This window comes from Procambarus clarkii, chromosome 41 (genome assembly GCF_040958095.1).
Source record: "Procambarus clarkii isolate CNS0578487 chromosome 41, FALCON_Pclarkii_2.0, whole genome shotgun sequence".
NCBI lineage: Eukaryota > Metazoa > Arthropoda > Malacostraca > Decapoda > Cambaridae > Procambarus > Procambarus clarkii.
In genome coordinates this window covers 3,901,396-3,923,201 of record NC_091190.1, presented here as the reverse complement: position 1 = coordinate 3,923,201, position 21,806 = coordinate 3,901,396, and positions in this window count along the sequence as shown.

Below are 21,806 nucleotides of genomic sequence, written 5' to 3'. Positions count from 1 at the left end.
ACCGACTCTCTGACCCAATCCTGATCCGTGACCCCTACCTACTCTCTGACCCCGGTCTGATCCATGTCCGCCACCCTTTGACCCCGGCGTGATCCGTGTCCTCACCTACTCTGTGACCTCGGCCTGACCGTGACCCCCACCTACTCTCTGACACCAGCCTGATCCGTGACCCCCACCTACTCCCTGACCGCGGCCTGAACCTTGACCCCCACCTACTCTCTGACCCCAGCCTAATCCGTGACCCCACCTACTATGACCCCGGCCTGATCCGTGACCACCACCTACTCTCTGACGCCAGCCTGATCCGTGACCCCCACCTACTCTATGACCCCCGCTTTATCTTTGGCTCCCACCTTCTCTCTGACCCCCGGCGTGATCCGTGACCCCCACCTACTCTCTGACCCCGGCTTGATCCGTGACCCCCACCTACTCTCTAATCCCGGCCTGATCCGTGACCCCCAAGTACTCTCTGACCCCTGGCCTCATCCGTGACCCTCACCTATGCTCTGACCACGGGCTCATCCGTTAACCTCACTATTTTCTGACCCCGGCCTGATCCGTGACCCTACCTACTCACTGACCCCTGCCATCTCCCTGACCCCTGCCATCTCCCTGACCCCTGCCATCTCCTTGACCCCTGCTATCTCACTGACCCCGGCCACCAAGTCGCTGACCCTGGCCTTATGCGTGACCCTTCCACCTACTCTCTGACCCCAGCCTGATCCGTGACCCCACCTTCTCTCTAGTAGTAGGGATGGCAACGCACAGGGGATTTTTTTGGGGGGGGGGAAAATCCCCTGTGTGAGCCATGGTTTTCAGGTCCAAAATCCCGTGTGTGAGCCACGGTTTTCAGGTTCCAAAATCCCGAGTGTGAGCCAGGGTTTTGAGGTCCAATATCCCGCGTGTGAGCCAGGGTTTTCAGGTAAATTTTGTCAGTCACAGATTTTAGATGTTGTTAAAGTTCTTATGATGAAAATAATTTCCGAGACTTAGAAGTTTGTTAAAGTTCTTATGGGAGAAATTCAAATTCGTGTATATGAGCCAGGGTTTTTCAGGTAAATTTTGTCAGTCACATATTTTAGAAGTTGTTAAAGTTCTTATAATGAAAATAATGTCATATGAGTTTGTTAAAGTTCTTATGATGAAAATAATGTCATACGATAATGTCCCTCCCCCCCTTACCTCACAATCTGTGGCCCACCTGTGTTTACTTTTAGACCGTCAGCCAGACGCGGCCTTCAGGTTACCTCTTATCTTATCTTATCTTATCTTCTCCATAATATCTGGACCGTCCCTCTCCTTCATATTGTTCATTCATAGTTCCTTTTCATTAAACGATTCAGTTTTACAGATATAAACAAAGTCAGGGACTAGCTCACGTTCCCACCTTAGTTTTACTTATACATCTTCTTTAGTATCCAATCATTTTCTTCGAGATTTAAAACACAGCTATTTCAAACGTATTAAAATACAATAATTTTGTTATCGAGCTCCAGCTCCTATCTCCCGCCTTAGTCCCCTGTCGTATAATGAATACTAACAGTCCAATCCCTCTAAAATTTAAAAATAATCATATTTCAAACGTAGATCAATACAGTAATTTTGTTACCGAGCTCCGGCTCTTGTCCTCCACCTTAGTTCCCTCGCACATCTTCGTCAACCTAATCAAATTCCCTGAAATTTTTACCCTCTGTATTTCAGACAAAGTAAATAAGATCAAGTCAGTTACTGAGCTCCAGCTCTCATCCCCCGCCTTACTTCCCTCTCGTGTCTTCGATATTATCCTATCAAATTCCCTGAAATTTCTACCCTCTGTATTTCAGACGTAGTTTAGTAAATCCAAACAATTATCAAACTCTAGCTCTTGTCCCCCAGCTTAGTTCATTTGTACAAGATCGTTAGTAACAGATCAATTTTCCCCTTAAATTTTACCTACTTACCTACATTTACCTAACTTAACCTGCTTAACCTAACTTTACCTATCCTAACTTAACTTACCTAACTTATCCTGCTTAACCTAACTTACCTACATTACCTAACTTAACCTGCTTAAGTTAGGTAATGTAGGTAAGTTAGGTTAGGTAAGTTAGGTATGATAGGTAAGGTAAGGTAAGTTATGTTAGGATAGGTAAAGTTAGGTAAGATTGGTAAGGTAAGGTAAGTTATGTTAGGATAGGTAAAGTTAGGTTAAGTTAGGTAAGATAGGTAAAGTTAGGTAAGATAGGTAAGGTAAGGTAAGTTATGTTAGGATAGGTAAAGTTAGGTTATACAGGTTAAGTTAGGTAAGATAGGTAAGGTAAGGTAAGTTATGTTAGGATAGGTAAAGTTAGGTTATACAGGTTAAGTTAGGTAAGATAGGTAAGGTAAGGTAAGTTATGTTAGGATGGTAAAGTTAGGTTATGCAGGTTAAGTTAGGTAAGATAGGTAAAGGTAAGGTAAGTTAAGTTAGGATAGGTAAAGTTAGGTTATGCAGGTTAAGTTAGGTAAGATAGGTAAAGGTAAGGTAAGTTAAGTTAGGATAGGTAAAGTTAGGTTTAGGAACGTTACGTTAACTAAGTAACATTGGGTGGAGAGGATAGGTTACGTAGGTTTGAACAGTGTAGTTCAGAGAACAGTTTTAGGGTAAAGCGACTAAGAAAATATGTTTTAACAGAAGTGCAGGTTTGGTATGAAAAGCTGAACTAGTTACATTTTGGAGAGAAATTTTATGACTGAAGATGTCTTAAAAAATAACATGATGGAAGAAGGAGAGTTTCTTTGATGAACGAAAGTGTCTTAGAGAACAACTTTTGGAGAACGAAGGTGAATTAGAGATCACTTTAATGACTCTGAGAATAACTTTGGTCAACGAATATGGATTGGAAAGTTTCTCTAATGAACGAAGATTAACTTTTATGATTTAGAGAACATCTTTGATGTCTTAGATAGCAACATTGATGTCTTAGAGAACAACTTTTGATGACTCTGAGAATACCTTTTATGTCTTAGAGAACAACTTTGATGAGCAAGATTAACTTTAGATGTCTCTGAGAATAACTTTTATGTCTTAGAGAACAACTTTGATGAGCAAGATTAACTTTAGATGTCTCTGAGAATAACTTTTATAACATAGAAATTAACTTTAATGAATAACTTTGAGAACAAGTTTGATAGCTCTTAGAATAACTTTGATGACTTTGAGAATGTCTTTGAGAACATGAGTAGTATTTTGTTAGCTCAGAGAATAACTTTTTGATGACATAGAGAATAACTTTTATGTCTTAGAGAAGAACATTGATGGCTTAGAGAGAATATCTTTGATAAAAGATGATGTCTTAGATTAACTTTGACGTCTCTTGGAATAACTTTGATGACTTTGAGAACAAGTTTGATAGCTCTGAGAAAGACTTTGTTGTCTTAGAGAATAACTTTGTTGTCTTAGAGAATAACTTTGAGGACTTAGAGAATTAATATGTTGAACGAAAGTGAGTTAGAGATTACCTTTGTTAACTCTGAGATTAACTTTGATGAACGAGAAAATACTTTTTGATGGCCTCGAGAATAATTTTGATAGCTCTGAGAATAACTTTTATGCCTCTGAGATTAACTTTAATGAACGAAGATGTCTTAGAAAGATTCTCTGATGAACGAAAGGTTACTTAGAGAATAGCATTTTGATGACTGAGATTAACTTTTTGATGACTCTGAGAATAACTTTTATGCCTCTGAGATTAACTTTAATGAACGAAGATGTCTTAGAAAGATTCTCTGATGAACGAATGGTTACTTAGAGAATAGCATTTTGATGACTGAGATTAACTTTTTGATGACTCTGAGAATAACTTTTATGCCTCTGAGATTAACTTTAATGAACGAAGATGTGTTAGAAAGTTTCTCTGATGAACGAAAGGCTACTTAGAGAATAGCATTTTGATGAATGAGATTAACTTTTTGATGACTCTAAGAATAACTTTGAGGATGCGAGTAAATTTTTGAGTGTTTGAGAGTGTCTTTTGTTATCTCGAAGAGTAACTTTGGTGTTACGGAGAGCACCTTTGACTATTTTTCTTACTTAACGACATATAATTTTTACGAAAGTGCTGAAAACGTTACATTTGACAATTTTTCTTACTTAGCGACATATAATTTTAGTTACGAAAGTGTTGAAAAAGTTACATTTGACTATTTTAGTTGAGGAAAGACAAGAAAAAAATATGACGACAGTGACTATTTTAGTGCTCCACAAAGTATAAATGTCAGTTAAGAACGACGATGATAGATATCTTTGACTATATTTTCTTACTTGACGAAAACATAATGGCTGTTACGAAATGATGAACGAGAATATTTTCAATTACTTGACGATGGATAAAGTTAGTTATGAACAGTATTGGAAAGATTCCTTTGACAATTTTTAGCTAAGAGAAAGGTTGTTTTAGTTAAGAACGGTGTTGAATGAGATTAATCCTGACTATTTTTAGCTAAGAGAAAGGTTGTTTTAGTTAAGAACGGTGTTGAATGAGATTAATCCTGACTATTTTTTGGTTGATTGGATAATAAGTTTAGTTGAGAAATGACGAAAGTGACTATGTTTTAGTTGATTGGATAATAAGTTTAGTTAAGAAGTTAAAAGAAAGGTTTGTCTTTGTAAATTTGGAACTGAATAAAGTGTAGATTTGTTTAAGAACAGGGTTGGTAGAACTATTAAGTTGACAACGAGAATTACTTTGACATAGTTTTGCAAATAAAAACTGGGTGACTAAAATTGTTGAGGGAACTGTATTGCAGTATAATATTATTTGACAAAGAACTAGTTAGTGAATGGAAGAAACAAATTGGTTTAAAGAAACAAAGAACAAAAAATTTAGGTTAAGTAGGGGGAATGAACACAGTGAACATACGGTGAACACAGAAAACATGTAAGAAAAAAGTTGATGAATAGAGTGAACATGCAGGGAATATGAACTTATAGAGAATATGAAGACATGATAAGGAACATAGGGAATACAAGAATGAACACTGAACATGTGAAGAACAAGCTAAGAACATTGAGAACATGAATATTGAGTATAAAAGTTATACAGAGAACATATGATGTACATGAAAACATGACAAAGAACATAGTGAACATAGTGAACATGCTGGGAAAATGGTAGAAAAAATTTGAACTGAGCATGCTGTGAACATTTGTAGAACATGGAATGAACACAGAAAACATGGAAAAAATGTGAAGAACACAGCTGAATATAGAGAAAATATGCAAATACAGTATGATGATTATTGAAGGTTTGGATACGTTGGGGATGAAAGATAATTACACAGGTTGGGGTTTTGTGACTACTCTGATAAAGAGTTAGGCTGGAGAGGGACTTGATCGGATATATTTATGTTCGATGATCTAAGACAGAGGAAATGGAGCTTGGCTAATGTACAGATTAATTTTACTACGTTAGAAAATAAGGTGATCTTAAATCTCAGGGTGATTTAGTTGGAAAATAAAGAACTTGTACAAAATGAACTAAGCTGGGGGGACAAGAGTTGAAACTTGATAACTGAACTGGGTTTTATTTACTATGTCTGAAAATGTAGTTGGGTGTTTAAATCTCAGGGGGATTTGGACTGATAGTAATGAATTTACAGGAGTGAACTTGGACAGAGGACAAGAGCTAGAGTTTTATAATTGTTTACATCATATTTACTATGTCTGAAATACAGAGGGTAAAAATTTCAGGGAAATTGATGGGTTATTTACAAAGATACGAGAGAGAACTAAGGTGGGGACGAGAGCTGGAGCTCGTTAACTGTTTTGATCTTATTTACTACGACTGAAATATGACTGTTTAAAATTTAAGGGGAAAATTGATTTGTTACTAACGATCTTGTACAAATGAACTAAGCTGGGGGACAAGAGCTAGAGTTTGATAATTGTTTGGATTTGCTAAACTACGTCTGAAATACAGAGGGTAGAAATTTCAGGGAATTTGATAGGATAATATCGAAGACACGAGAGGGAAGTAAGGCGGGGGATGAGAGCTGGAGCTCAGTAACTGACTTGATCTTATTTACTGTGTCTGAAATACAGAGGGTAAAAATTTCAGGGAATTTGATTAGGTTGACGAAGATGTGCGAGGGAACTAAGGTGGAGGACAAGAGCCGGAGCTCGGTAACTGAATTACTGTATTGAACTACGTTTGAAATATGATTATTTTTAAATTTTAGAGGGATTGGACTGTTAGTATTCATTATACGACAGGGGACTAAGGCGGGGGATAGGAGCTGGAGCTCGATAACAAAATTATTGTATTTTAATACGTTTGAAATAGCTGTGTTTTAAATCTCGAAGAAAATGATTGGATACTAAAGAAGATGTATTAGTAAAACTAAGGTGGGAATGTGAGCTAGTCCCTGACTTTGTTTATATATGTAAAACTGAATCGTTTAATGAAAAGGAACTATGAATGAACAATATGAAGGAGAGGGACGGTCCAGATATTATGGAGAAGATAAGATAAGATAAGATAAGAGGTAACCTGAAGGCCGCGTCTGGCTGACGGTCTAAAAGTAAACACAGGTGGGCCACAGATTGTGAAGTAAGGGGGGGGGGGAGGGACATTATCGTATGACATTATTTTCATCATAAGAACTTTAACAAACTCGTATGACATTATTTTCATTATAAGAACTTTAACAACTTCTAAAATATGTGACTGACAAAATTTACCTGAAAAACCCTGGCTCATATACACGAATTTGAATTTCTCCCATAAGAACTTTAACAAACTTCTAAGTCTCGGAAATTATTTTCATCATAAGAACTTTAACAACATCTAAAATCTGTGACTGACAAAATTTACCTGAAAACCCTGGCTCACACGCGGGATATTGGACCTCAAAACCCTGGCTCACACGCGGGATTTTGGAACCTGAAAACCGTGGCTCACACACGGGATTTTGGACCTGAAAACCATGGCTCACACAGGGGATTTCCCCCCCCCCAAAAAAAAAATCCCCTGTGCGTTGCCATCCCTACTACTCTCTCTGACCCCTGCCTGATCCGTGACCCCCACCTAATCTGACCCCAGCTTGATCATTGACCCCAACTTACTCTCTGACCCCGGCCTGTTCCGTGACCCCCACCTACTCTCTGACCCCGGCCTGATCCGTGACCCCCACCTACCCTCTGACTCCGGCCTGATCCAAGACCCCCCCCCCCACCAACTCTCTGTCCCAAGCCTGATCCGTGACCCCCACCAACTCTCTGACCCCGTCCTGATCCGTGACCCCCACCTACCCTCTGACTCCGGCCTGATCCAAGACCCCCCCCCCCACCAACTCTCTGTCCCAAGCCTGATCCTTGACCCCCACCTACTCCCTGACTCCAGCCTGATCCGTGATCCCCCCTTCCACCTACTCTCTGACCCCAGCCTGATCCGTGATCCCCCCTTCCACCTACTCTCTGACCCCAGCCTGATCCGTGACCCCCACCTACTCTCTGTCTCCAGCCTGATCTCAGAACCCCACTTACTCTCTGACCCCGGCCTGATTCGTGACCCCCACCTACTCTCTGACCCCAGCCTGATCTCTGAACTCCACCTACTCTCTGACCCCGGCCTGAGCCATGACCCCCATCTACTCTCTGACCCCATCCTGACCCGTGACCTCCTAATTACTCCCTGACCCCTGCCTGATCCTTGACCCAAACCTACTCTGACCCCGGCCTAATCCGTGACCCCCCACCTACTCTCTGACCCCAGCCTGATCCGTTACCCCCACCTACTCTTTGACCCCGGCCTGATCCGTGACCCCCACCCCCCACCTACTCTATGACCACGATTTGGTCTCTGGCCCCCACATAATTTCTGACCCCGGCCTCATCAATGACCCCCACTCACACTCTGACCCCAGCCTGATCCGTGACCCCCCTACTCTCTGACCCCGGCATGATCCGCGAACCTTACCTACTCACTGACCCCAGCCTGATCCTTGACCCCCATCCGTTAACCCCACTTGACCCCCATCCCGGGCTCATCCGTTAACCCCACTATTTTCTGACCCCGGCCTGATCCGTGACCCCACCTACTCACTGACTCCTGCCATCTCCCTGACCCCTGCCATCTCCCTGACCCCTGCCATCTCCCTGACCCCTGCTATCTCACTGACCCCGGCCACCAAGATCCGTGACCCCCCACCTATTCTTTGACCTCGGCCTGATCCGAGACCCTCACCTACTCTCTGACCCAGGCCTGATCCGTGACCCCCACCTACTCTCTGTCTCCAGCCTGATCTCTGAACCCCACTTACTCTCTGACCCCGGCCTTATGCGTGACCCTTCCACCTACTCTCTGACTCCAGCCTGATCCGTGACCCCACCTTCTCTCTGACCCTGACCTATTCCATGACTCATTCCACCTACTCCCTGACCCCAGCCTGATCCGTGACCCCCACCGGCGCTCTGAACCCAGCCTGATCCGTGACCCCCCACCTAATCTGACCCCAGCTTGATCATTGACCCCAACTTACTCTCTGACCCCGGCCTGTTCCGTGACCCCCACCTACTCTCTGAATCCGGTATGATCCGTGACCCCCACCTACCCTCTGACTCCGGCCTGATCCATGACCCCCCACCGACTCTCTGTCCCAAGCCTGATCCGTGACCCCCACCTACTCTCTGACCTCGGCCTGATCCTTGACCCCCACCTACTCTCTGACCCCGGCCAGATCCCTGACCCCGATCTACTCTCTGACCCCGGCCTGATCCATAACCCCCACCTACTCTCTGACCCCAGCCGGATCCGTGATCCCCCCTTCCACCTACTCTCTGGCCCCAGCCTGATCCGTGACCCCCCACCTATTCTTTGACCTCGGCCTGATCCGAGACCCTCACCTACTCTCTGACCCAGGCCTGATCCGTGACCCCCACCTACTCTCTGTCTCCAGCCTGATCTCTGAACCCCACTTACTCTCTGACCCCGGCCTGATTCGTGACCCCAACCTACTCTCTGACCCCAGCCTGATCTCTGAACCCCACTTACTCTCTGACCCCGGCTTGAGCCATGACCCCCATCTACTCTCTGACCCCATCCTGACCCGTGACCCCCTAACTACTCCCTGACCCCTGCCTGATCCGGGACCCAAACCTACTCTGACCCCGGCCTAATCCGTGACCCCCCACCTACTCTCTGACCCCAGCCTGATCCGTGACCCCCACCTACTCTCTAACCCCAGCCTGATCCATGACCCTAACCTACTCTCTGACCCTAGCTTGATCCGTGAACCCCCCTACTCTCTGACCCCGGCATGATCCGCGAACCTCACCTACTCTCTGACCACGATTTGGTCTCTGACCCCCACCTAATTTCTGACCCCGGCCTCATCAATGACTCCCACTCACACTCTGACCCCAGCCTGATCCGTGACTCCCCCTACTCTCTGACCCCGGCCTGATCCGCGAACCTCACCTACTCTCTGACCCCAGCCTGATCCTTGACCCCCCACCTACTCTCTGACCCCGGCATTATCCGTGACCCCCACCTAGACTGTGACCCCAGCCTGATCCGTGACCCCCTACCTACTCTTTGATTCCGGCATGATCTATAAACCCCACCAGATCTCTGACCACAGCCTGAACCGTGACCCCCACCTACTCTCTGACCCAGTCCTGACCCGTGACCCCCTAATTACTCTCTGACCCCTGCCTGATCCGTGAACCCCACCTAATCTCTGTTCCCATCCTGATCCATGACCCCCATCTACTCTCTGTCCCCGGCCTGATCTGTGACACCCCACCTACTCTCTGACTTCTGCCTGATCCATGACCCCCATCTACTCTCTGTCCCCGGCCTAATCTGTGACCCCCCACCTACTCTCTGACTTCTGCCTGATCCATGACCACCACCTACTCTCTGACCCCAGCCTGATCCGTGATCCCCCCCTTCCACCTACTCACTGACCACGGCCTGATCCGTGACCCCCCACTCACTCTCTGACCCCACCCTGATCCGTGACCCCCCCTACATTGCTGCTGAGGCTTTTAAGACAGCGAGGAGCCAGTATGCGCACTATTATGATAAGAAGGTTCAACCGTTGACACTTAGAGAGGGAAGCTTGGTTATGAGGTTAAATGAAAAGGCGCCTGCCAATCAAAGTAGGAAGCTAGCCCCTAGATGGCGTGGACCATATAGAGAAATTAAGAAGCTTGGCCCAGTTAATTTTCTGATCAGGGGAATCTTTGATGACCAGAGTGACACAACTATTCATGTCAACAAATTAAAGTGTTACGTTGCCAGGGAGGAACTGGAACTGCCTTCAGCGATTCCCATTCCTGACCCTTCTGAGTTGACTGACCCAGCTGGGCTTGTCCAGGATGGAGAGGAGGACCTTCTGTCAACTCTCATTGGTACCCAGGGTCTGCCTTGTCATCCTATGTTAACGAGGTCACGGGCGAGGCAGGGAGAGTTTCAGTAAGCTGTCTCGTCCCTTAGTAGTTGTTTTTTTTATCAGAGTTTTTAAACTGGCAATTGTTTTGAGATTTTGTCATGGAATGTATTCAGAGAGCATGCCTTACCTACCCTTGGGCTGTACCCTGTCACCAAAGCCCAGGGGAGAGTCCTTGCTTCCGCCAGTCCTGTTATCCTGCCTTCCCCAGGTCTGCTCGTCCACACCGCTCTGTCCCCGGTACCAGCTACTCGTGAACCAACATTGAGGCCAGAAGGGTCACCCCTCAGGTACAGGGGAGAGGGGGTTACGTTTCATCCCACCCCCCTCCCAACACTCCCGGTAACCCCCACCACTCGGTTAGCAGGGACGGTGATAATGACACCATTCACCCAGCCGACACCTCCCACCACACGAGGTTGTCCAGGCCAGAGTTCCTGCCAGCAGAGCACAGCTGTCCAGATGTCAACGTACCATGGTGGGCCCACAGTCTTGCAGTTCATCATCAGAGGCACCCACCTACCTGCTGCAACACACCGTGCAGGCACACCGGAAGTGGAGGCACGAGGTCAACAAGCGGGTATGCCAGCAGCAGTCACCTACCAGTTCCCCCTCGTCCTTGGGGATGCCACATCACTGACTCCACCAAGATGAGCAACGAGGCGGTCACATTCCAACGGCACCTCCCTACTGAGTGTGCTTGACTCGCCAATAGGGTGCACGTTTCGCACCATCGGCCCAAGGTCAGGCACATTAGAACATGCGCGATAAGGCGTACCGGCTCAGTAGAATGTGACACAAGCAACGCCTGTACAGTGATGGGTCCCAGGAGCTGAAGTCGGGATCCACCTGGCCTGCCGCCACGCCACCCACGCCTCAACACCTGCACCTGCTTACATCGTCGACGTCACACTCTCGGCCCTGCTGTCACGACTCCTGCCATGTAGCTGCTGTCACTCATCATCGACCGTCAGCTTCAAGCAACTGGAGGTGAGATGTGCCTCTATACATCTCTCCTAACACCGTTCACCTGTGACCGGCCAAGTCCCCGGCCGCTGTCACTTGCCGCTGCTCTTCACACCACCACCTTCGAGCAGTTTGATAGCTTGACGAGGAGTCGGTCACCAGTAGACTCGCTCTGTCACCAGACGTACCCCAGAGCTGTTACAAGAAGATCTCAGGGTATATGCAGGCATCATCGACGGGCAGACGTTGGACCAACATCAGGTCTTCTACATCGGGTCTCCAACATCGTCACCAACATCAGGTCTTCTACATCGGGTCTCCAACATCGTCACCAACATCAGGTCTTCTACATTACGTCTCCAACATCGGGACCTCCACCATCAGGTCTTCTACATCACGTCTCCAACAGGCCACCACGCTAGAGTATAACGGATGCACGATAGAAAACACGTATATCAACACGAACATTGATGTGTCAAGATTTACGAATGATGGTTCAGAGAAATTTACTATTATTAACGGTGTCAAATAGTTTTGTCTAATCGGGTTAAAAGTGTAACATTTATGGGGATGTAAAGTAACTAGGCCTAGAAAAAGTGGTCCTAGACAGTGTTCTTAGCTAGATGACTTCAGTCTCTAGCACAAACTTTATCTTGAAATTTATTTTGTTTCATGTATGTATCTATTTTATTTTGTTTCATGTATGTATCTATGTGTTAAGTCTGTCCTGGTGATGAGTGTCCAGGTTTCCTGTTTGGTACCAGTGTATGGGTACATGATTTTTTATATTTGCATGCCTTTTTTTTCATTAAAATGTTGTAATGTTAAGTAATGTTTCTGTTGTAGTAAGAGGTAGTCTTACTATCAGTGTGTGCAGGGTGCATAGAGATTGACCCTGGCATTATTGTCTTGTGCGGTATATGGATTGGCCTACAAGTGTTCTTATGTGTAATGTTTCCTATTATTTTTAATTACTTAGATTTAAATGTTAGAGTAGGAATATTATATATATATTTTTTTCATGTTGGTGATCATTTTATTTTGTATGTTTTGTTCTTCAGACCTTCTGAGGAAGACTTGCTAACCTGCCTAGTGTGCAGGCAGGATATGTCATTGTTTCATAGTAGTCTTTATTGCCATGTATTTTCACTCAGGGTTGTATTATGTAGCCTTGTGTTATCCCTTGTATTTTGACATTATATTATTTTTAGTTACTGGTAATTTTCCTGTTCCATTAGGATTTTTTTTTGTCATGCTAGTCATGCTAGTTTTAAGGCGATTTTTTGTTTTGGTCTTCCAGCCTTCGGGGGGAACCTTGCTGGACTGCCTTGGTGCAGTCGGGATTTGCATTTTTTTTTCATTGATATACCTTATTGTCATATTAGGATATCGGAATTGTATCATGTGTGAGTGTATCATTGCTTGTACTTTTGCCAAGATTTTTTTTGTACTTTTGTTTCTGTCATTGTACATTTATGTGTTGTTCTTACTGAAGTGTAACTGTATAATGTATTTTGCATCATGTTAATTTAGTTAGCTTACTTTTATCATTATGACACTGGCAATTTTTTTTTCTTTTAGGGTTAGTTGTGGTATTTTGGATGAGTTAGGATAAGACAAAATTGGGCTTAATTATCATACACCCGATTTTGTCTTAACTCCGGGGAAAGGGAGCTGTAACACCCATGCCCCCCCCCCCCCCTTAGAGTTCACACCCAGGGAAGCCTTCTCCAAGAGGTCAGCCCAGATGACCTCCGGTTTATCTTATATGTTGATTAAAAAAATTCCTGGGTTAGTCTTAGTCAGCATAGTTTCAAGTATGTAATATTTCATGCAAGGGAATTAGACTCCAGATTCTTATGTGTAAACATCCTTGGATCTACCCCTTTTGGCCAGGTCAGAGGTCAGTCACACATGTAATTAATAACTCCTCTCTTGAAGAGTGTATGGTGAATGTCAAACAAGCTTATTGAAATATTTCTTGAGTGTTTGTACACGTGTGGCCGATCTTTTACATTCTTGGGGCAGGTAGCAACAGCAGATCTCCCCCTCCCCCCTGTGGGAGTTGTATATAGAGGTCCTGTAGGGACTTAGGAAGGACAGAGTGCCGGACACCGGGGTCCAGAGAGGGCTGTGAAGAACATCTCAGCCAGGGAGAGACAGAGGTCTTAAGGTACTGTGTGTGAACTCTGAAGTTTTGTTCCATGTCCAAATTTCTTAACTTTTTGCCAGTGTTAGAGTAGGATTAATAAGTGGTGATTGACATAATTTTGGTGTCAATAAACTCATGTTAAATTTCCCGTCTGTGTCAATTGTTGAATCCTCTTAGCCTTTTGGATATAGTGGCTGACAACCATTTTCATAATTAATGACAGTCATAGAAAGTACTCTCCAAGTCAAGCAATGTTTCTTGCCTTGTTGCTTGATATAGTTTCAATGGTCAAAGGCAGATGGTGGCAGCGTATTTAATCCTTGTGTTAGCATTTCCTTATTGGCAGTGTATCTTTTGGTTCCGGTGTAACCATCATATGTCAGCTCACATTACCGTGTTTCATAAGAGTTATCAAGTGCAACCAATGGGGAAGTGTTACTCAGGATAAGTAGTGTTTACATTATTAGTTTAGTGTTCCATTAGAGTGGTGTTCCATTATAGTAGGGTACACAAAAGAGTGGTGTTACAAAAGGGGGGTGTTACATTGACCCCAGCCTGATCCGTGACCCCCCACCTACTCTCTGACCCCAGCCGGTTCCTTGACCCCTACCTACACTCTGACCCCAGCCTGATCCGTGACCCCCTACCTACTCTCTGATTCCGGCATGATCCATAAACCAAACCTTATCTCTGACCCCGGCCAGATCCGTGACCCCAACCCACTCTCTGACAACGGCCTGATCCATGACCCCCCACCTACTCTCTGACCACAGCCTGAACCGTGACCACCACCTACTCTCTGACCCAGTCCTGACCCGTGACCCCCTAATTACTCTCTGACCCCTGCCTGATCCGTGAACCCCACCTAATCTCTGTCCCCATCCTGATCCATGAGCCCCATCTACTCTCTGTCCCCGGCCTGATCTGTGACCTCCCACCTACTCTCTGACTTCAGCCTGATCCATGACCACCACCTACTCTCTGACCCCAGCCTGATCCGTGAGCCCCCCCCCCTTCCACCTACTCACTGACCACGGCCTGATCCGTGACCCCCCACTCACTCTCTGACCCCACCCTGATCCGTGACTCCCCCTACTCTCTGACCCCGACCTGATCCCTCAACCTCACCTACTATCTGACCCCAGCCTGATACTTCACCCCCACCTACTTTCCCACCCCGACTTGATCCGTGACCCCCACCTACTCTCTGACCCCAGCCTGATCCGTGACCCCCCACCTACTCTCTGACCCCGGCCGGTTCCTTGAACCCTACCTACTGTCTGACCCCGCTCTGATCCGAGACCCCCACCTACTCTCTGACACCGGCTTGATCCGTGACCCCCACCTAATCTCTGACCTCGGTCTGATCAGTGACCCCCACCTACTCTCTCACCCCGGCCTGATCCTTGACCCCACCTACTCTCTGACCCCAGCCTGATCTATGACCCCCACCTACTCTTTGACACCGGCCTGATCCGTGACCCCCCACCTACTCTCTGACCACGATTTGGTCTCTGGCCCCCACCTAATTTCTGACCCCGGCCTTATCAATGACCCCCACTCACACTCTGACCCCAGACTGATCCGTGACCCCCCCTACTCTCTGATCCCGGCCTGATCCGTGACCCCCCCACCTACTCTCTGACCACGATTTGGTCTCTGACCCCCACCTAATTTCTGACCCCGGCCTCATCAATGACCCCCATTCACACTCTGACCCCTGCCTGATCCGTGACCCCCTCTACTCTCTGATCCCGGCCTGATCCGCGAACCTCACCTACTCTCTGACCCCAGCCTGATCCTTGACCCCCCACCTACTCTCTGACCTCTGCATTATCCGTGACCCCCACCTACACTCTGACCCCAGCCTTATCCGTGACCCCCTACCTACTCTCTAATTCCGGCATGATTCATAAACCCCACCAGATCTCTGACCCCGGCCAGATCCGTGACCCCAACCCACTCTTTGACAACGGCCTGATCCGTGACCCCCACCTACTCTCTGACCAAGTCCTGACCCGTGACCCCCTCATTACTCTCTGACCCCTACCTGATCCGTGAACCCCACCTAATCTCTGTCCCCATCCTGATCCATGACCCCCATCTACTCTCTGTCCCCGGCCTGATCTGTGATCTCCCACCTACTCTCTGACTTCAGCCTGATCCATGACCACCACCTACTCACTGACCACGGCCTGATCCGTGACCCCCCACTCACTCTCTGACCCCACTCTGATCCGTGATCCACCCTACCCTCTGAACCCGGCCTGATCCCTGAACCTCACCTACTCTCTGACCCCAGCCTGATACTTGACCTCCACCTACTTTCCGACCCCGGCTTGATCCGTGACCCCCACCTACTCTCTGACCTCGGTCTGATCAGTGACCCCCACCTAATCTCTGACCCCGGCCTGATCCTTGACCCCACCTACTCTCTGACCCCTGCCAGATCCTTGACCACCACCTACTCTCTTACCCAGGCTTGATCCGTGACCCCCACCTACTCTCTGACCCCAACCTGATCCGTGACCCCCCACCTACTCTCTGACCCTTGCTTGATCCGTGACCCCCACCTACTCTCTGACCCCGGCCTGATCCGTGACCCCCACCAACTCGGACTCCGACCTGATCCGTGACCCCCCCCCCACCTAATCTCTGACCCCGGCATGATCTGTGACCCGCACCTACTCTCTGACCCCGACCTGATCCCTGACCCCCACCTACTCTCTGACACCGGCCTGATCAATGACCCCCACTCACTCTCTGACCCCAGCCTCATCCGTGACCCCCCAACCTACTCTCTGACCCCTGCCTGATCCGTGAACCTCGCTTACTCTCTGACCCCGGCCTGATCCTTGACCCCACATACTCTCTGACCCCTGCCTGATCCTTGACCCCCACCTACTCTCTGACTCCGGCTTGATCCGTGACCCCCACCTACTCTCTGACCCCAGCCTGATCCGTGACCCACCCACCTACTCTCTGACCCCGGCCGGTTCCTTGACCCCCACCTACTCTCTGACCCCGGCCTGATATGTGACCCCCACCTACTCTCTTACCTTGGCCTGATCCGTGACCCCGACCTACTCTCTGACCCCTGCCTAATCCGTGACCCCCCATCTACTCTCTGACCCCGGCCTGATCCGTGACCCTCCTACTTCCTGACCCCTGCCTGGTCCGTGACCCCCATCTACTCTTTGACCCCTGCCTAATGCGTGACCCCCCATCTACTCTCTGACCATGGCCTGATCCGTGACCCCCACCTATTCTCTTACCCCGGCCTAATCCGTGACCTTCACCTACTCTCTGACCCCGGCCTGATCCGTGACCACCCTACTCTCTGACCTCTGCCTGGTCCGTGACCCCCACCTAGCCTCTGACCCCTGCCTAATCCGTGACCCCCACCTACTCTCTTACCCCGGCCTGATCCGTGACCCTCACCTACTCTCTGACCCGGCCTGACCGTGACCCCCCCACCAAATTTCTGACCCCGGCACGATCCGTGACCCTCCACCTAATCTCTGACCCCGGAATGATCCGTGACTTCCACCTACTCTCTGACCCCGGCCTGATCCGTGACCCCCACCTACTCTCTGATCCCTGCCTGATCTGTGACCCCCACCTAATCTCTGACACCGGCCTGATCCGTGACTCCCACCTATTCTTTGACCCCGGCCTGCCCGTGACCCCCGACCTAATCTCTGACCCCGGCACGATCCGTAACCCCCTCCTACTATCTGACCCCTGCCTTATCCGTGACCCCCACCTTCTCTCTGACCCCGGCCTCATCCGTGACCCCCACCTACTTTCTGACCCCTGCCTCATCCGTGACCCTCCATTACTCTCTGACCCCGGCCTGATCCGTGAACCTCACGTACTCTCTGATCCCTGCCTGATCTATGACCCCCACCTACTCTCTGACCCCGGCCTGATCCGTGACCCCCACCTAATCTCTGACCCCGGTCTGTTCCGTGAACGCCACCTTCTCTCTGGCCCTGGCCTGATCCGTGACTCCCACCTACTCTCTGACCCTGGCCTGATCCGTGACCCCCCTCCAACTCTCTAACCCGGGCCTGATCCGTGACCCCCACCTACTCTCTGGCCCTGGCCTGATCCGTGACCCCCACCTACTCTCTGACCCTGGCCTGATCCGTGACCCCCCTCCAACTCTCTAACCCCGGCGTGATCCGTGACCCCCACCTACTCTCTGACCCCTGCCTTATCCGTGACCCGCACCTATTCTCTGGCCCAGGCCTGATCGTTACCCCCATGTACTCTCTCACCCCAGCCAGACCCGTGACCCCCACTTATTGCTGACCCCGACCTGATCCGTGACCCCCATCTACTCTCTGACCCCGGCTTGATCCGTGACCCCGATCTTCTCTCTGACCCCGGCCTGATCCATGACCCCGGCCTGATCCATGACCCCTACCTATTATTTGACCCTAGTCAGATCAGTGGCCCCCCACCTACTCTCTGACCACGGCCTGATTCGTGAACCCCACCCCCCCACTCTCTGACCCCAGCCTGATCCGAGACTCCCACCTAATCTCTGACCCCGGCATGATCCATGAACCCTATCTACTCTTTGACCCCGGCCTTATCCGTGACCCCCACCTACTCTCTGACCCCGGCCTGATCCGTGACCCCCACCTACTCTCTGACCCCAGCCTGATCCATGACCCCCACCTACTCTCTGGCCCCAGCCTGATCCGTGACCCCCCATCTACTCTCTGACCCCGGCCTGATCTGTGACCCCCCACCTACTCTCTGACCCCGGCCTGATCCGTTACCCCCACCTACTCTCTGAGCCCGGCCTGATCCGTGACCCCCCATCTACTCTCTGACCCCGGCCTGATCCGTGATCCCCACCTACTATCTGACCACGGTTTGATCCGTGACCCCCACCTATCTCTCTAACCCAGGCCTGATCCCAGACCCCCACCTACTCTCTGACCCCGGCCAGATCCGTGACCCCTACCTACTCTCTGACCCAAGCCTGATCCGTGACCCCCCACCTACTCTCTGACCCTGGACTGATCCGTGACCTCCACTTTCTCTCTGACCTCGGCCTGATCCGTGGCCCCCCCACCTAATCTCTGACTCTGGCATGATTCATGACCCCTTTCTTCTCTCTGACCCCGGCCTGATTCGTGACCCCTACCTAATCTCTGACCCCGGCATGATCCATGACCCCCACCTACTTCCTGACCCCGGCCTGATTCGTGACCCCTACCTAATCTCTGATCCCGGCATGATCCATGACCCCCATCTACTCTCTGACCCCGGCATGATCCATGACCTCCCCTAGTCTCTGACCCCGGCCTGATCCGGTACCCCCTACCTACTCTCTGACCCTGGCCTGCTCCATGACCCGTATCTACTCTCTGACCCCGTCCTGACCCGTGACCCCCCACCTACTCTCTGTCCCCGGCCTGATCCGTGACCTCCACCTACTCTCTGAACCCGGCTTTATCCGTGACCCACCACCTACTCTCTGACCCCGGGCAGATCCATGACCCCACCTACTCTCTGACCCCAGCCAGATCCATGACCCCCTACCTACTCTCTGACCCCAGCCGGATCTGTGATACCCCTTATCCACCTCCTCACTGACCCCGGCCTGATCCGTGACCCCCACCTACTCTCTGACCCCTAACCTGATTGGTGACCCCCACATACTCTCTGACCACGGTTTGATCCGTGATCCCACCTACTCTCTGACCCCGGCCTGATCCGTCACCCCTCACCTACTCTCTGACCCCGGCCTGTTCCATGACCCCCATCTACTCTCTGACCCCGTCCTGACTAGTGACCCCCACCTGCTCTCTGACCCCGGCCTGATCCGTGACCCCCACCTACTCTCTGATCCCGGCCTGATCCGTGACCCCCCTACCTACTCTCTGACCCCGGCCTGATCCGTGACCCCCACCTACTCCCTGATCCCGGCCTGATCCTTGACCCCACCTACTCTCTGACCCCTGCCTGATCCTTGACCCCCACCTACTCTCTTACCCAGGCTTGATCCGTGACCCCCACCTACTCTCTGACCCCAACCTGATCCGTGACCCCCCACCTACTCTCTGACCCTTGCTTGATCCGTGACCCCCACCTAATCTCTGACCCCGGCATGATCCATGAACCCTATCTACTCTTTGACCCCGGCCTTATCCGTGACCCCCCCTGTTCTCTGACCTCGGCCTGATCTGTGACCCCCACCTACTCTCTGACCCCGGCCTGATCCGTGACCCCCCTCCTACTCTCTGACCCCGGCCTGATCCGTGACCCCCACCTACTCTCTGACCCCGGCCCGATCCGTGACCCCCCATCTACTCTCTGACCCCGGCCTGATCCGTGACCCCCACCTACTCTCTGACCCCAGCTTGATCCATGACCCCCACCTACTCTCTGGCCCCAGCCTGATCCGTGACCCCCCATCTACTCTCTGACCCCGGCCTGATCTGTGACCCCCCACCTACTCTCTGACCCCGGCTTTATCCGTTACCCCCACCTACTCTCTGAGCCCGGCCTGATCCGTGACCCCCCATCTACTCTCTGACCCCGGCCTGATCCATGATCCCCACCTAATATCTGACCCCGGTTTGATCCGTGACCCCCACCTATCTCTCTAACCCCGGCCTGATCCCAGACCCCCACCTACTCTCTGACCCCGGCCAGATCCGTGACCCCTACCTATTCTCTGACCCCAGCCTGATCCGTGACCCCCCACCTACTCTCTGACCCCGGACTGATCCGTGACCTCCACTTTCTCTCTGACCTCGGCCTGATCCGTGGCCCCCCCACCTAATCTCTGACTCTGGCATGATTCATGACCCCTTTCTTCTCTCTGACCCCGGCCTGATTCGTGACCCCTACCTAATCTCTGACCCCGGCATGATCCATGACCCCCACCTACTTCCTGACCCCGGCCTGATTCGTGACCCCTACCTAATCTCTGACCCCGGCATGATCCATGACCCCCATCTACTCTCTGACCCCGGCATGATCCATGACCTCCCCTACTCTCTGACCCCGGCCTGATCCGTGACCCCCTACCTACTCTCTGACCCTGGCCTGCTCCATGACCCGTATCTACTCTCTGACCCCGTCCTGACCCGTGACCCCCACCTACTCTCTGTCCCCGGCCTGATCCGTGACCTCCACCTACTCTCTGAACCCGGCTTTATCCGTGACCCACCACCTACTCTCTGACCCCGGGCAGATCCATGACCCCACCTACTCTCTGACCCCAGCCAGATCCATGACCCCCTACCTACTCTCTGACCCCAGCCGGATCTGTGATACCCCTTATATCCACCTCCTCACTGACTCCGGCCTGATCAGTGACCCCCACCTACTCTCTGACCCCTAACCTGATTGGTGACCCCCACCTACTCTCTGACCCCTAACCTGATTGGTGACCCCCACATACTCTCTGACCACGGTTTGATCCGTGATCCCACCTACTCTCTGACCCCGGCCTGATCCGTCACCCCTCACCTACTCTCTGACCCCGGCCTGTTCCATGACCCCCATCTACTCTCTGACCCCGTCCTGACTAGTGACCCCCACCTGCTCTCTGACCCTGGCCTGATCCGTGACCCCCACCTACTCTCTGATCCCGGCCTGATCCGTGGCCCCCCTACCTACTCTCTGACCCTGGCCTGATCCGTGACCCCCACCTACTCCCTGATCCCGGCCTGATCCTTGACCCCACCTACTCTCTGACCCCTGCCTGATCCTTGACCCCCACCTACTCTCTTACCCAGGCTTGATCCGTGACCCCCACCTACTCTCTGACCCCAACCTGATCCGTGACCCCCCACCTACTCTCTGACCCTTGCTTGATCCGTGACCCCCACCTATTCTCTGACCCCGGCCTGATCCGTGACCCCCACCTACTCGGACTCCGACCTGATCCATGACCCCCCCCCCCCACCTAATCTCTGACCCCGGCATGATCTGTGACCCGCACCTACTCTCTGACCCCGACCTGATCCCTGACCCCCACCTACTCTCTGACCCCGGCCTGATCAATGACCCCCACTCACTCTCTGACCCCAGCCTCATCCGTGACCCCCCAACCTACTCTCTGACCACTGCCTGATCCGTGAACCTCGCCTACTCTCTGACCCCGGCCTGATCCGTGACCCCCACCTTATCTCTGACCCCGGCCTGATCCGTGACTCCCACCTATTCTTTGACTCCGGCCTGCCCGTGACCCCCGACCTAATCTCTGACCCCGGCACGATCCGTAACCCCCTCCTACTATCTG